This window comes from Nerophis ophidion, linkage group LG04, assembly GCF_033978795.1.
Source record: "Nerophis ophidion isolate RoL-2023_Sa linkage group LG04, RoL_Noph_v1.0, whole genome shotgun sequence".
NCBI lineage: Eukaryota > Metazoa > Chordata > Actinopteri > Syngnathiformes > Syngnathidae > Nerophis > Nerophis ophidion.
Genome location: NC_084614.1, coordinates 33,741,347 through 33,757,776, shown reverse-complemented (window position 1 = coordinate 33,757,776; position 16,430 = coordinate 33,741,347). Strand labels below are relative to the sequence as shown.

Here is a 16,430-nt window from a genome sequence, read left to right as displayed (position 1 = left end):
CTTGAGTGGAGAACAGGGGATTTCAAAGCACACATGCTCTTAGTAATCTTGCAATGCTTCTTGACAAAAACCCAAACATCCTACCATGCCAAACATACAATATCATGCCATGTCAAACATGCAGTCTGTGGAACATGTTCAATCCGGCCCGTGAGATGCTTTGCCAAGTGTAAAATTGAGCTGCATTTTTTAATTAATGAAACTGCTGTTCTAGATGTGCCCACTGGATGTCGCAATAGCAATCTTGTTAGGCAAGCAAAAGTTTATTCCAGGGCCAGCAAGTATACCAAGCAAGAGGTACACGGTAAAGCGGGGCTGCGACTCCTCCCCTTCGACCCAACTTAAAACAAACAGGAGTAAAATAAACAATTGGTAACCCCACTTAAAATGCACCAATGATTGAAAATGATTGCCTTCTTCGCATATATAAATAAAGTGAACAGTGGAAATGATAAATTAGTTAGTTGATACCTACTTACTTGAATTGTTTTGTCATGAGGGTATTTTTTAATATATGCATTTTCAGAACATGCTTGTTCTATTTTTGGCAGAAGTAAAACAAAGAAATCAATCTGAAGTTGTCGTAGTTCTATTTTTAAATTATTATGCCATGATTTTACCCATCCGGCACACGTGGGAATAGATTTTCCTCCATGCGGTCCTTGAGCTAAAATGAGTTTGACACCCCATCTCTTAAGTGTGGCCTGTCTTTTCAAATGTGACACCAATGCGGATTATGCTCGCTGCAATATTTTTGACGCAAAACTCAAGGCAAGTATCTGGAACGCTTGCAATGTAAGGAAGCACCTGGTTAAACACAGGGTTTTTGTCATGGCTGAAGAGCGCGGAATTTTAGACAGCCAAGTTAGATGTACGGCTACAACTCCTGCACTTGGCATCTTTGTCGACTTGGCTGCGGCCAGGTACACGAGGGAAGAAACAGTGTTAACATTTGGTGACGCTAACAGCAACCTCATAATCATCTCCACCTGGTCCATGTAAAAAGCCTAGTGTGTAAGAAGACGTTAGATTTGCATTTTAACTTGCAACAGTTATCATAGTCAGCTCGGTTCCTCGTACTGTACTTTATAATGTTGATGTAAAGTTTTTGCTTCACTTTCATTTGTAGCTTTTTACTTTCTGAAAAATATTTGTCTATTTTTACTCAATCTTTTTTTGTTCATTTGCTTATAATTTAGTTGCCCCAATGGACCCTCAGCACATATTTTCCAGATGTAAAAAGAAAGGACTACATAGAGCTGGGTAGATAGAGAAAGAAATATGTTAAATTGAAATATTTTGAGATTTCCCTATTACACAATATAAGATTTATTACCACATGAACACACACAAAAGTACCGAAAATTGGTAACTTTGAGTACCGGTACCAGAAAACCATTTATCTCTGGTAACTTAGAATAGCCGCTAAGTTAGCAAAAATAATCGCTCCTGCTATGTGCTGATGAGGTGTGTTAAGAAGCAGTTATTGTACGGCCTAGAGACTGGTTACAATAACGATAGTTGTTACTTAAATTATAATAGAAGCAATTCAAAACAAGTTACAGGCATCAAAAGTTTCTCCTCTGGCTGCTGGCTTTTGTGGTAATATATTGCTTTATTTCCAGTTGTAATCTATTTTTTTGTTACCTTACATACGCTATCTTAGCAGTTAGCAAGAGTCATACACATGCATTAGCGCGATTGAACGGTAAGAATTAAACTCTGTATTGTGGGCCAAATACATACATTTTTATGGGATATCATGTGTATTGTGCAATCTTAGTAGGGTGTTGAAACAACAAGCTGCAGTCATAGACAGTCCCATTATAATGTGTTTATGAGCCAGGGAGTAGCAGGCAGCACCAAATGTATTTGTGAGCAACACTGAATACCGAAATAAAAATACTGCATTGTGTTGCTATAGCATTTTACTTTGTAAAAACAACGTATTTTATATCTAAGTTGACATGTTTACTTTAAAAAATGCGGTATGTGGTCAGAGTGTAAATGTTGCCCAACATAGGTGAAAGCTCCCTTAACAATAATAACGTGTTCATGAATTTACCTATTGTGGGACTATTAAAGGATTATATCATCTTGTCAACAACTCCGACAATCAATAGTGAATTACTTTGCATAGCCTTCGTCTATTATTGTCACTGAAGTAAAAAGTAATCCACAGAAAAGCCTGTGCGCTTGTGAGCTATTATTTTTAAGCCATGAAATAAACACATTAGCTTCAGCTCAATCAAAACCATTCGCACCTATTAAAAACTGCAATCTTTAAGCATGGTCGGTGTGAAGTCTTTGTCACTGGCATCTTTGTAAATTAAAATAGCCAAGGTGACTGGATAAAGGTCACGCGGCTCATAAAGCGTGATCGCTCTTCACTTTCCAGGCGCATAAGTAATGTTCGTGTGAGGCTGTAAGAGTGCTGCAGCAAAGTGCTTTCCTTCTCCTCCGTGTCTGTACTTAGAACCTCTCATACCTTTGAACACAAAAAGTAATAATGCATTACATTAGCGAATACAGAATAAAGTAATTTACATACCAACACAGTCCCCACTGACAATTACTAACAAACGTGTTGACTACCACACTTAACTTTTCTACAATCACAATTATAGTACATCAAACTTATTAAAAAAAAACTGAATTGCATCACAAGGAGTGCACCAAAAATACACAGGCGTGTACACGCAATTTTGAAATAGGAGTAGTTTCATCATCTGATCGAGTTGTTGTCTCTATGGCATGCACATTCCAGACACTCATAGTAAAGCCAAATGTGTCTTTGACACAGGATGTCATAAAATCCAGTGGGGGCCAAGCAGGTGGGTTCCTATTTGTGTCATATTACACAAAGTTACACCTCAATAGACAGACAATATCAAATATCAAATTAACTATGACACAGTATGAATGGTGCAAAAGGTATGCGCTGTACTTCAAGCCAAGGTGGACATTTTGTACAGTCTTAATCTACTGCTGCTGTCCCAGAATAATAGATCAGTATGTGAGGATGAGGAGAAAAGTCCTCTAGATCACCTTGCTTGAATGCATGCACCATGCAGGCAAGTCACAACAATTGTGCTGATAATCTGTTCTCAGGAAGTTCCTGTATATTTAATTGTTTATTATTTTCATAGTACTTCAACTAATTTATGGATTATTGAGGATGAGGAGAAAAGTCCTCTAGATCACCTTGCTTGAATGCATGCACCATGCAGGCAAGTCACAACAATTGTGCTGATAATCTGTTCTCAGGAAGTTCCTGTATATTTAATTGTTTATTATTTTCATAGTACTTCAACTAATTTATGGATTATAAGCTTTGTATTATATTTTTGTATTTTATTCCCAATAAACATAGCTTATGTTCAGCATAAAGCAGAGGTGTCCAAAGTGCAACCTGAGGGCCACTGCGGCCCCCAGCTAATTTTTAACAGCCAGCAGCACAGTTTAGAAATACTATTGAAAGAAAAATATATATATATTAAAAGATAAAAATAAAATACAAATGTAGAATAAAAGAGAAACATCCATCCATTTTCTACCGCTTATTCCCTTTGGGGTCGCAGGGGGCGCTGGTGCCTATCTCAGCTACACTCAGGCGGAAGGCGGTGTACACCCTGGACAAGTCGCCACATTATTACAGGGCCAACACAGATAGACAGACAACATTCACACTCACATGCACACACTAGGGCCAATTTAGTGTTGCCAATCAACCTATCCCCAGGTGCATTTCTTTGGAGGCGGGAGGAAGCCGGAGTACCCGGAGGGAACCCACGCAGTCACAGGGAGAACATGCAAACTCCACACAGAAAGAACCCGAGCCCGGGATTGAACCCAGGATTACTCAGTACCTTCGTACTGTGAGGCAGACGCACTAACCCCTGTCCCACCGTGCTGCTCTTAACAGTAAAATATAAATGGTACAAAGTTGGAATGTCAATGTTTTTTTCTTTAAAACGGTCATTGTTCAAAACTCAGAATGAATCAAAACCAATATTATAATTTAGTAAACAATTTAAGGCTCCAATTACTTTACATCAAATATTCCACTTTGAAATATTTCTTAGTGAAAATATTGCATATTGTTAGTTTGCCATTTAAAATACTAAGTTTTCTTCCAATTAATCAAAGTTTACTTACATCGCCCTTTATCACAAATGTCTCAATGGGTTGCACAAGCCACAACGACATCCTCGGCTCAAATCCCCCATCAGGGCAAAAAAAAAAACTCAACCCAATGGGAACAACGAAAAACCGTTGACAAAAAGGGCATAAAACAAAAAAATATATATTTAAAAAAATAAATCAAATTTTTAAACAACAGATAGATCATATGTTGACCTCGAAATGCAAGCTTTGAATTGGCAGAGGGGTTAGTGCGTCTGCCTCACAATACGAAGTTCCTGCAGTCCTGGGTTCAAATCCAGGCTCGTGATCTTTCTGTGTGGAGTTTGCATGTTCTCCCCGTGAATGCGTGGGTTCCCTCCGGGTACTCCGGCTTCCTCCCACTTCCAAAGACATGCACCTGGGGATAGGTTGATTGGCAACACTAAATTGGCCCTAGTGTGTGAATGTGAGTGTGAGTGTTGTCTGTCTATCTGTGTTGGCCCTGCGATGAGGTGGCGACTTGTCCAGGGTGTACCCCGCCTTCCGCCCGATTGTAGCTGAGATAGGCGCCAGCGCCCCCCGCGACCCCGAAAGGGAATAAGCGGTAGAAAATGGATGGATGGAAAAAATACTTATTTATAACACTCTTATTAATAAGGCCCTTTTGGATCCTCAAGAAATCTAGTGAGATATTTTTCAAGTTGTCATTGCTAAAAGAATAATAACAAATTCAAATCAATGGTAATGCAGCTGAGAGACTCCAGCCCCCCCTGCAACCCCAAAAGGGACAAGCGGTAGAAAATGGATGGATGGGGTATGAATTATTGATGTACAAACATATATATGAGTAAGGAAATTGTGTTAGATGTAAATATAAACGGAACACAATGATTTGCAAATAATTTTCAACCCATATTCAGTTGAATATGCAACAAAGACAACATATTTGATTTTCAAACATTTTTTTTTTTACAAATAATCATTAACTTTAGAATTGGATGCCAGCCACACATGACAAAGAAGCTAGGAATGGTGGCAATAAATACTGATAAAGTTGAGGAATCCTCATCAAACACTTATTTGGAACATCCCACAGGTGTGCAGGCTAATTGGGAACAGGTGGGTGCCATGATTGGGTATAAAAGCAGCTTCCATGAAATGCTAAGTCATTAACAAACAAGGATGGGGTGAGGGTCACCACTTTGTAAGCAAATTGTCGAACAGTTTTAGAACAACATTTCTCAACGAGCTATTGCAAGGAATTTAGGGATTTCACCATTTACCGTCCGTAAAATCATCAAAAGGTTCAGAGAATCTGGAGAAATCACTCCACGTAAGAGATTATATTACGGACCTTTGATCCCTCAGGCGGTACTGCATCAAAAACCGACATCAGCGTGTAAAGGACATCACCACACGGGCTCAAGAACACTTCATAAAACCACTGTCAGTAACTACAGTTGGTCGCCACATCTGTAAGTGCAAGTTAAAACTACCATGCAAAGCGAAAGCCATTTATCAACAAGACCCAGGAACGCAGCCGGCTTTGCTGGGCCTGAGCTCATCTAATATGGACTGATGCAAAATGGAAAAGTGTTCTGTGGTCTGACGAGTCCACATTTCAAATTATATTTGGAAACTGTGGACGTGGTGTCCTCCGGAACAAAGAGGAAAATAACCATCCGGATTGTGATAAGCGCAAAGTTCAAAAGCCAGCATCTGTGATGGTATGGGGGTGTATTAGTGCCCAAGGCATGGGTAACTTACACATCTGTAAAGGCACCATTAATGCTGAATGGTCCATACAGGTTTTGGAGCAACATATGTTGTCATCCAAGCAACGTTATCATGGACACCTCTGCTTATTTCAGCAAAACAATGCCAAGCCACGTGTTACAACAGCGTGGCTTCGTAGTAAAAGAGTGCGGGTACTTTCCTGGCCCGCCTGCAGTCCAGACACATCTCACATTGAAAATGTGTGGCGCATTATGAAGTGTAAAATACGACAACAAGACCCCGAACTGTTGAACAACTTAAGCTGTGCATCAAGCAAGAATGGTAAAGAATTCCACTTTCAAAGCTTCATCAATTAGTTTCCTCCGTTCCCAAAAGTTTATTGAGTGTTGTTAAAAGAAAATGTGATGTAACACAGTGGTGAACATGCCCTTTCCCAACTACTTTGGCACGTGTTGCAGCCATTAAAATTCTTAGTTAATTATTATTTGCAAAAAAAAAAAAGTTTATGAGTTTGAACATCAAATATGTTGTCTTTGTAGTGCATTCAATTTAATATGGGTTGAAAAGGATTTACAAATCATGGTATTCCGTTTATATTTACATCGAACATTATTTCCCAACTCATATGAAACGGGGTTTGTATTTAAGGCTCCAATTACGTCACATCAAATATTCCACTATGACATTTTTTGCCGGGTAGCACGGTGGAACAGGGGTTAGTGCATGTGCCTCACTATACAAAAGGTCCTGAGTTCAATCCCGGGCTCGGGATCTTTCTGTGTGGAGTTTGCATGTTCTCCCCGTGACTGCGTGGGTTCCCTCCGGGTACTCCGGCTTCCTCCCACCTCCAAAGACATGCACCTGGGGATAGGTTGATTGGCAACACTAAATTGGCCCTAGTGTGTGAATGTGAGTGTGAATGCTGTCTGTCTATCTGTGTTGGCCCTGTGATGAGGTAGTGACATGTCCAGGGTGTACCCTGCCTTCCGCCCAAATGCAGCTGAGGTAGGCTCCAGCACCCTCCGCAACCCCGAAAGGGACAAGTGGTAGAAAATGGATAAATAGACATTCTTGCCATTAAAAAAAGGGTTTCTTTGACAAAAAGGGAATAAACCATACGACAAATAGACCTGAAATGTATTTACAGCGTCAAGCATTGGGTAATATATATATATACATTTATTTTTATTTATTTATAATAATCCAATCATCTATCCATTCTTTTTTTACTGCTTGTTGCTCATGGGTACGGGCTAGGGCCTATCCCAGCTGCATTTGGGCGGAAGGCAGTGTACACCCTGGACAATATGACTAATTTTTACATTTTTATGACTGATGCACTTTTTGGTCTCCGGGACCAAAATTGAAGGGAGGCTTATAGGCTAAAAAAAATCTAAAAAAGGAATTGGTTTTGAAAATTAAAAATATCACAATGGCTCTTGCATATGCTTTAAATTTTTCAGTTTGCGGCTCTTGATGGAAAAAGTCTGGCCTAAAACTTTAAAATGACATGACCACGCAGGATCACATGCCCTATCTAGACACCCCAATTCGTCCCACTTGTAACGATATGCTTCAACATACCGCAATACAACTCAAACACAAGTAGGTGTAAGTAACTTCGTTTGGAGTTTGAGAGTGCAGCACAGTGTTGTAAGCACAATACCAATGGCGCGCAATTTGCAAATTGCGCAACCACATTATGCAAATGTCAAATAAAATGTTTATTGGATTCATCACTATACAGTGTACATCCACGACTAAACTACTGACTAAACTACTACCAGGTGTGGATTCAGGCTGGGTGGCCTATTTCAAATTCCAGGTAACCATACATCAGGGGTTCTTAACCTTGTTGGAGGCACAGAACCCCACCAGTTTCATATGCGCATTCACCAAACCCTTCTTTAGTGAAAAATGAAATGTTATTTTTTCAAATTCAAGACAAAGTTGTATGTTTTTGGTAACACTTTAGTATAGGGGAACATATTCTAAGTAACAAAGACTTAATTTAGATATATTTGGACACTAGGGGAACATATTCCAAGTAATAGAATATGTTAGTTATTTGGTTAGGGTTAGGGGTTAGAGGGTTAGGGTTATAATAAGGCCATGCCGAATAAGGCATTAATTAGTGCTTAATGACTAGTTAAGAACCAATATGTTACTAATTTGCATGTTAATAAGCAAGTAATTAATGGTGAATATGTTCCCCATACTAAAGTGTTACCATATTTTCTTTACTGGTGCACAAAATCAACTGTGCATGAACATCACCTTATTCAAACAACAAAACCAAGACAGTGCATAAACTCACAACAAATTACACACCTGCAAATTAGTCAGCTGTTGCGGCATCTGTAATACGCCAATAGGGAGAAGTTTGTATTTACATGAAGAGTCGGGTGTGTTTTGATCTCCGCCGAACCCCCGAGGTCGACTCACCGAACCCCCAGGGTTCGATCGAACCCTGGTTAAGAACCACTGCCCTACATTATTATATCGTATAAATGGTAAACCAAGTTGTGGTAGTAGTTAGGTCAGTAGTTCTGTCGTGGATGTATAGTGATGAATCCAATAAACATTTGATTTGACATCAAATTTGCAAAATGCGGTTGCGCATTTTGCAAATTGCGTACCATTGGTATTGTTCTTACAACAACAGTCAACCCCAGTAGCTTTAAAATGCCGTTTTTTTTTTTTTAAATCAGGCTATCATCGCATCATTCCAAATTAAACATGCAATCTTTTTACTGGGAAGTACCCCGCCTTCTGCCCGAATGCAGCCGAGATAGGCACCAGCACCCCCGCCACCTAAAAAACGGGGCAAGCGGTAGTAAATGGATGGAAGTATTTCTCAATCATACATACATGTGTGGGCTTCATGGTGGAAAATGGGTTAGTGCGTCTACCTCACAGTACGAAGGTCCTGAGTAATCAGGGTTCAATTCCGGGCTCGGGATCTTTCTGTGTGGAGTTTGCATGTTCTCCCCGTGAATGCGTGGGTTCCCTCCGGGTACTCCGGCTTCCTCCCACTTCCAAAGACATGCACCTGGGGATTGGTTGATTGGCAACACTAAATTGGCCCTAGTGTGTGAATGTGAGTGTGAATGTTGTTTGTCTATCTGTGTTGGCCCTGTGATGAGGTGGCGACTTGTCCAGGGTGTACCCCGCTTTCCGCCCGATTGTAGCTGAAATAGGCACCAGCGCCCCCCGCGACCCCGAAGGGAATACGCGGTAGAAAATGGATGGACGTACATGTGCACTGCTGCCTACGTCGACATACATGTTGGTGTGACTCGAATGAAGAACATTGGCCACACAAGCATTTTAAAGCAAACGTTGCATGCTCGTGTTCCTGTCTGCGCCTAACTCACGCAGTGACCGTCCGCTCAGTTCACTAGTCGGCTGTTTAAAGTTTCATTGCACCGTGTCACACAATTACTGCAATCTACTGTAGCGTTATGTTAGCATTAGCTTACCTTGTTAGCATGAACGTCAGCTTCCGTTAGCTAAACAGCTAGCTGTCGCTTAACGTTGATCCATGGAGTCCACGCTATTTCCTCCGGGGCCGTGGTTTATTTTGGCCGTTTATCCAGACTATGATTCGTTTTACCTGGAAATGGAGGCTGGTGTACCACGTACACTTCCCAAATATGCGATACAATGAGACAGATTAGAACGAAAAATATTGCAATGTACCGGACAACTGGCTAGCTTGCAGCTGCAGGACTAACAACACCACTTCACGACGTGCTTTCTGGATATTGTTATCCGTTACACATCTAGATGTTGACATCAAGCTTTCTTTAAATAACTAACAGTCAACACCATTTATATAAGTTGTGTAATAACTGGTTTTAATACATACAAAGCAATGAACGGATGTCTAAGTTATATGGTGTCAATATGATACATCACATAATATACATGTTTCTTACAATTCCAAAAGTTAAAGTAAAAAACTACCAATGATTGTCACACGCACACACTCGGTGTGGTGAAATTAAACTCTGCATTTGGCCCATTCAATCGTTAACCCCCTGGGAGGTGAGGGGATCGGTGAGCAGCTGCAGTGGCCGCGCCCGGGAATCATCTTGGGGATTTAACCCCAAATTCCAACCATTGAATGAGTACCAAGCAGGGATGTAATGGGTCCCAATTTTACAGTGTTTGTTATGAGTCGTTGTAAGAGTTGTTAACGAGTGAGGGAAGAGTGGATCATGAGCTCGACAGGCGAATCGGTGCAGTGTCATCAGTAATGCGGACGCTGTATCCATTGTGGTGACAAAGGAGCCGAGCCGAAAGGCGAAGCTCTCAAATTACCGGTCGATCTACGTTCCCATCCTCACCTATGGTCATGATCTTTGGGTTATGACCGAAAGGACAAGATCACGGGTACAAGCGGTCGAAATGAGTTTCCTCCGCCGGGTGGCGGGGCTCTCCCTTAGAGATAGGGTGAGAAGCTCTGCCATCCAGGTGGAGCTCAAAGTAAAGCCGCTGCGCCTCCACATGGAGAGGAGCCAGATCAGGTGGTTCGGGCATCTGGTTAGGATGCCACCCGAACGCCTCCCTAGGGAGGTGTTTAGGGCACGTCCAACCGGTAGGAGGCCACGGGGAAGACCCAGGACACGTTGGGAAGACTATGTCTCCCATCTGGCCTGGGAACGCCTCAGGATCCCCCGGGAAGAGCTGGACGAAGTGGCTGGGGAGAGGAAAGTCTGGGCTTCCCTGCTTAGGCTGCTGCCCCCGCGACCCGACCTCGGATAAGCGGAAGAAGATGGATGGATGGTATGAGACAGCCGGGGTTCGAACTCACGATCTACCGATCTCAGGGCTGTCACTCTAAACACAAGGCCAATTCCAAAAGCTAGTAGGAAGAAGCAAAGCTCATTAAATCAAACCCTTAGCAATTGCTAACACATACGCTCATTTACTGTTTTCAATGTGTACACAATTTACATCAATGTTTTGTAAATAGATCAGTTCGCCATCCTTCCATTTTCTACCGCTTGTCCCTTAATAATTTAAACAGTTATTGGCTTTGGTGTACAAGATCAGGAGTAAATCATGGTGAGAAAAGCAACATTTATATGCTACATCTGGAAAATAATTGCACCTACTAAGCAATATGGCCTAAAATGAAATCTACGATTTTTTTTACACAAAAATGATTAGAGATGTTTTACAACCTACTTTTTAAATAACCCAATGAATACAAAGGACCAAGACAATTCATAAGATGTTTCACTTTTATTTGATCAGAAGTAGTTTGAAATGCCATCCATCCATCCATTAACTACCGCTTGTCCCTTCCAGGGTCGCGAGGGGGGGGGGGGTTGCTGCTACATATCTCAGTTTGAAATGCCACTGCATATTACTCTTAGCAAAATATTTATTCTAAATTGGGTTATTTTTAAAACAGATATAAATAAGACTTTGTATGAAATCATTTTCCAAAAAAACCAAACAGATTTTCGGCATATTTACTGTAATGCTTTTGTTCATATGTTGATTAATATGCCTTGTTTTAAATTAGTCGTTCTCTAAATATTTTCTGTTACCCCTGCCCCCAGGGAGAAGAAAATATCTTGCGCCCCACCGCCCGCATTCACCATTCTGACTATAAATAGTATAATTTGTCAATAAAATTGTTATAACTATATCTCTGCATAACATTGTAAGCTCATTAACATTAAAGGAAACAACACACCAGTCTTTCCTCGTCTCCCACCATGGTTACAGTGAAGCCAAGCTTTTAAAAAAAAGCATGTTCCCGTGGTCAAAAGCCCCCCCCACCCCCCCCACCCCCCAGGAGGGCCTGCTCCACTATTTGTGAAGGACTGTTGGAAATAAATAAAGTTATACAATACTGAGCTTAATATGTGAGGCAAAACGTCATCTGTCCTGAGTAAAATACTTCTTTAAAGAAAAATGCAGCATTGAGAGGTCACTATAGTTTTAATTGCTGGATAACCACAGTTTTTTTCACTGTCCACTGTGGATGTACAGAGCGACTGCTTTAATGATAGTTTTCTACTGTGTTTCTTTTTTATCATCATACATACCTTGTGTAAAGTATTCCACTATAGTACGCTGCTTTTGGCGGAAGTTTTGTTTGCTATGTTGTTGTTCGCCTCGTAAAGAGTTGCATTTCTCCCACTCGACTTCAAATGATGGAATAAGTTTGTCGGGCTGCTGCCTTTTTTTAAACAAACTTTGCAGCCATTTGCTCCATGTCTGTTGCCGCAAAACAAAACCACTGACAACACTTTGGAACCAAGGTCTCGCTCTGGTTGGCGTTAGCATTAGCCATGTTTTGCTATGAGTCAATCTCCCCCAGGGTTATATGGGTGGTGGGTTTGAAATAAAACATGCAAAAAGAGAAAAAAAACATTGATTTTATTAATATTTTGTTATGGTCTGTGATAAAAAAACTAAAAATTCATCAATAAAATCGATGTATCACCCAGGCGTAGCACTTACTGATAAGCTCTATTTGCATTGTATGTGGGATTTCTACAACAGGAATTTGAAGGAGAATTGCAATTCTTAAAAAAATGGTATTGTAGAATCTTCCTGAACGTTTTGAACTTCTGCCAGTGTTGTATCGAGCAGAATAATGCTGCCTGGAGAAGCTGTATGGATGTAGGTCAACTACAACCATAGCTAATGTGACATTGCTCGTCTTCCTTTTAGTCACTTTTCCTGTAATAAAAACAATCGGCAACAAACCTTACATCTAGTTTTGGTATTTTTTGGTATTTTTGCTGATTGTACTCGTGTTTAGAGTAACTGTTTAGATTCTGTAGCGCCATGTCTGTGACAAAAACCGAGCTGCAGAGAGCCGGACGTCACACTTGTTTCACGTTGCTGGGAGCTTTTCTCTCATTCAAAACCGCCAGTGTCATCTTAAATTGTGAAGATCGCTGTCCGCAGGTATATTTCAAATTTTTAAAAGACCATCTCACGCCGGACAACCCCATGCATATGGATGGGGTTAATGTGTATGTTAGTGTGTTATGGTGGTCATTTTTCCAGTGGTCTTTGAACACACTGTATCGGGGGAGAATTAACAAGTGTTGTGTGTCTCGGAGTGAAACACGGTGACAGACGTCTGCGCAGAGAAAATACTTGTTGGAATTGGGCAAGTTGTCTGCATAAAATTGGCCACAAAAGCTAAAAAAAACGTCAGACTTTGTTATCTTCTGAGCGCTACAATACATTATATTACTTTATTTTGGTAGGTGTGGTGTCAAATATCAAGCCTGTACATTAAGAAGAAACCCTAAACGTAGTTCAACCGTATGTATGGCGTAGCGCTTTTATTTTGAAGCCGACAAAGTGTGTGATTGGTTTGATAAAGTGTCTTGACATGTTTTAATGACGGATCGACTGTTTGCAATAAAAAGGTCGACATCCTGTCAACTGTCTTTCATTTCTGTTGAGCTTTAATGTCATCTTACTTACTAACACAGTCACAGTAACGATCTAAATGTTATGTTATCACTGCACCTTAGCACCACTCACACTTTTTTGCGAGACAAGCGGGTAATTTGTATGCGAAGCCTGCGGCCGTGTTCAGGGGTTAAAATACGTGCTTGTTTTTTCAATCTCCAGGTGGGGGTGTCACTTATATCATATTAATACTTTTTTCCCCCCCTAATATTTTTGCAGAGCGACTACTATATTGCGATCAATGGGTTGGCGACCCACGACTTGTCCAGGGTGTACACCGCCTTCCGCCTGAATGCAGCTTAAATAGGCTCCAGCGACCCCCCGCCACCCAAAAAGGGACTAGCGGTAGAAAAAGGGATGGATGGGTTGGCGACCCCTGCCTTATATGAATCTGTTGCAAGTCAGTTTCACAACTGGCATGGCTAATATGAAAACATGACTTTGTATTAGAAGGCCTACAACATCATTCCATCAATTCCCATTATTCACAAGTTATTTGGTCTATCAAAATATACTCAAGCTAATACTCTTTGATCTTTGTCCAGGTATAGTAATGTAATTTGCATAATCCGCCATGACGCATGTTCATACAATGTTGGAATAATAGAACAGTATTCATTTTTCTGTTATTAATAGACCTGATTCCTGATATCAACATTTCAGGTTGTTGTTGTTACATTAGGTTGCAATTTTGTTCCACATGCCCATAAAAAAGAAACCACAGTCCACAGCTAGCCCCCGGGCCGTAATTTTACGTGGCCTTGTTTACATGTTGTATTTTACAGAGAAAACAAAGTGTTACCAAATAACCGACCCAAAAGAATATCTCCAAGCTCAGTTTTTAGTAGAGATGAGATTTAAGGATCTTTGAAGAAAGATGGATCTTTAAAAGAGCGAACGTCACATTTTTCGATTTTAGCACTATCGCTAGTCATGACTCCTGCTAATGAAAGGTTGGACTGCACGCTTGTGGAAGTGCGCTGCACGCTTGTGGAAGTGCTCCGCACGCTTGTGGAAGTGCTCCGCACGCTTGTGGAAGTGCTCTGCACGCTTCCATACCCCAACTTTCCCGGCGGCGGTAATGCACACTCCCCAGGCTTGTGGAGGCGCCCTACATGTCTGAATCTCTGCTCCCACTGTGTATACATTGCATCCTTTCGTGTATTTTGTTACTATAAACACTTCCTTATTCTTACTTTTAGTAATACGTACCGGTGGGAATTTGGTAGCCGCTGCTGGACCCACTACGGACTGGACTCTCATATTATTAACCGCATCCACTCAGCATCAATTGCACCGGTTGCCTGGGGGCGGTCCCCACGTCTGCAGACTCCTCCAAGGTCTCTCACTCCGCCCAATGGGTTGAGTTTTGTCTTGTGGGATCTGATGTCGTTGTGGCTTGTGCAGCCCTTTGAGACATTTGTGATTAAGGGCTCTATCAATTGATTGATTGATGATTTAAAATGAATCTGAATACATAGTATATTCCATATGTGTCTGAATACTCGTTAAATATAGTGACAAAGGGGGCAACACTTATCATTCCTGCTACACCTTCTTATTCTCTTGCAGACTAGGTGCTTATAATTAGGCATTCCGCCTGATTAGAGCCGAATCTATTTGTAGCAGTACAAATGTATTTGTAACGAGCTGCCAAAGTAATGCAAGTACAGGAAACACTAACACGGCAAGAGCAGCATATTCTGAAAGTCATGTACAGTGTCTTAAATTGTGCACTTAAATTGTGCACTTAAATTGTGCGTTTGCACCGAGAGCTGAAAAATGCTCTTGCATCACATAGCTTGCATGACTGAGGCCAGCTAGCTGCACCCCCTTCCGGCATACCTTTACTTGCATCTACAAAAAATGTAGCGGACGGCAGAGCTGTGTTTGGTAGACTTTTTAGTACATATTTTCTGTATCGGCCTCCTGCCCTTCCTCCCTCTCGACTTGTTCAGGGGGCGCACAACCCATCTTCGTGAAAAAGTTTTCCTCCTCTGGTTTCAGAGCAATATGGACGGCAAAAGAGACCATTGTTTCAAAATGACTAGTTCCAGCTCCAACAACAATATGGATGTTGCTTGAGACGCCATTGTTTACACTTACTACTCACAGGAAGTTAATACCTAGTCAACAAAAGCTGTTTTTGCTCACCGAGGAAAACACTGTCCTCTAGTGTTTCAGAACAAAATTGCAAGTCATGCGTCATGAAATGCAGAAGAGCTATAAACGAATCAAAAGATAGAAGGTGAAGCATGGCAAAATGCTGTGTAGTATCAAAATGGTGAGAGAGCAGTGCTGGATGCCATCTTGGCTATGTAGCAAAAGGTTAGAAATTAATTTGAAATAATGACGACATAGGTAAATTTTGCGATCATCACTATTCCATGTACGGAGTGTTCAGTAGTACACAGTAGGGTTTTGTGATATAAATGGTTAAAAAATTGTTGACGATAAAGTTTTTAATAATATTGTTATATTGTGATAATGCATGTAGATGACACATTCTAGCTGTGTCCTGCAAATATAACAGTGTCAAGTAAATGAACGTATCCTCACTGCAATGTAACATTCTTGCTAGTGGCTAATGTCCCTCCACAGTGCATAATAACTTCTAAGTCAGCAAATAATGTTTCTTAAAATGGTTATCAGTGTAGGTTGAGGAACAGCTACATACTACACTACACACTGTAGGAGGATATGCTAAAAACAAGCTAGAGCTCTTCAACATGGTGGTGGCTTAATGCAAATATCAACAGTAACGATTCCAAGTATAGTATCAGCATATCGTCGATACTACTGTGGTTGGATCAATATTCTATTCTCCAAAAACCTTCTGTCCTTTTTTGTTATGGTTAAGAAACTCAGAAAGTCGCTGGACACAAGAGTGATTTAAGGGCAAGTACCAAATGATTTAAATAAGAGCCAGTGGGAGGAAATCGTTTAAATAGTTAATAGATATTTTTAAACCGCCATTCTGTGTTTTGTGTTATGTAATTGCAATCAAAAATGGAATCATTCAGTGATTTTGACTATTTTAAGTATCAGGGGCAGTATCGGTGTGACCAATACTGCCCCTGTAACAACATGGTATTGGGTCGATACTCAAA

At 40.9% G+C, this 16,430-nt stretch overlaps 1 protein-coding gene across 4 annotated transcripts in view; it reads right to left on the bottom strand.

The window, feature by feature from the left end:
* The window catches only part of esrra (estrogen-related receptor alpha), a 38,569-nt gene that overhangs the window by 15,400 nt on the left and 6,739 nt on the right, over nt 1-16,430 (bottom strand). The window contains exon 1 of one of the 4 annotated variants that reach the window (XM_061897887.1): nt 9,345-9,576. The exons of the other annotated variants lie outside the window; for them this stretch is intronic. The gene's annotated coding sequence lies outside the window, so the exon portion shown is untranslated. Of the gene's footprint in view, nt 1-9,344; nt 9,577-16,430 lie in introns of those variants that run through there. 4 annotated transcript variants of the gene reach the window in all.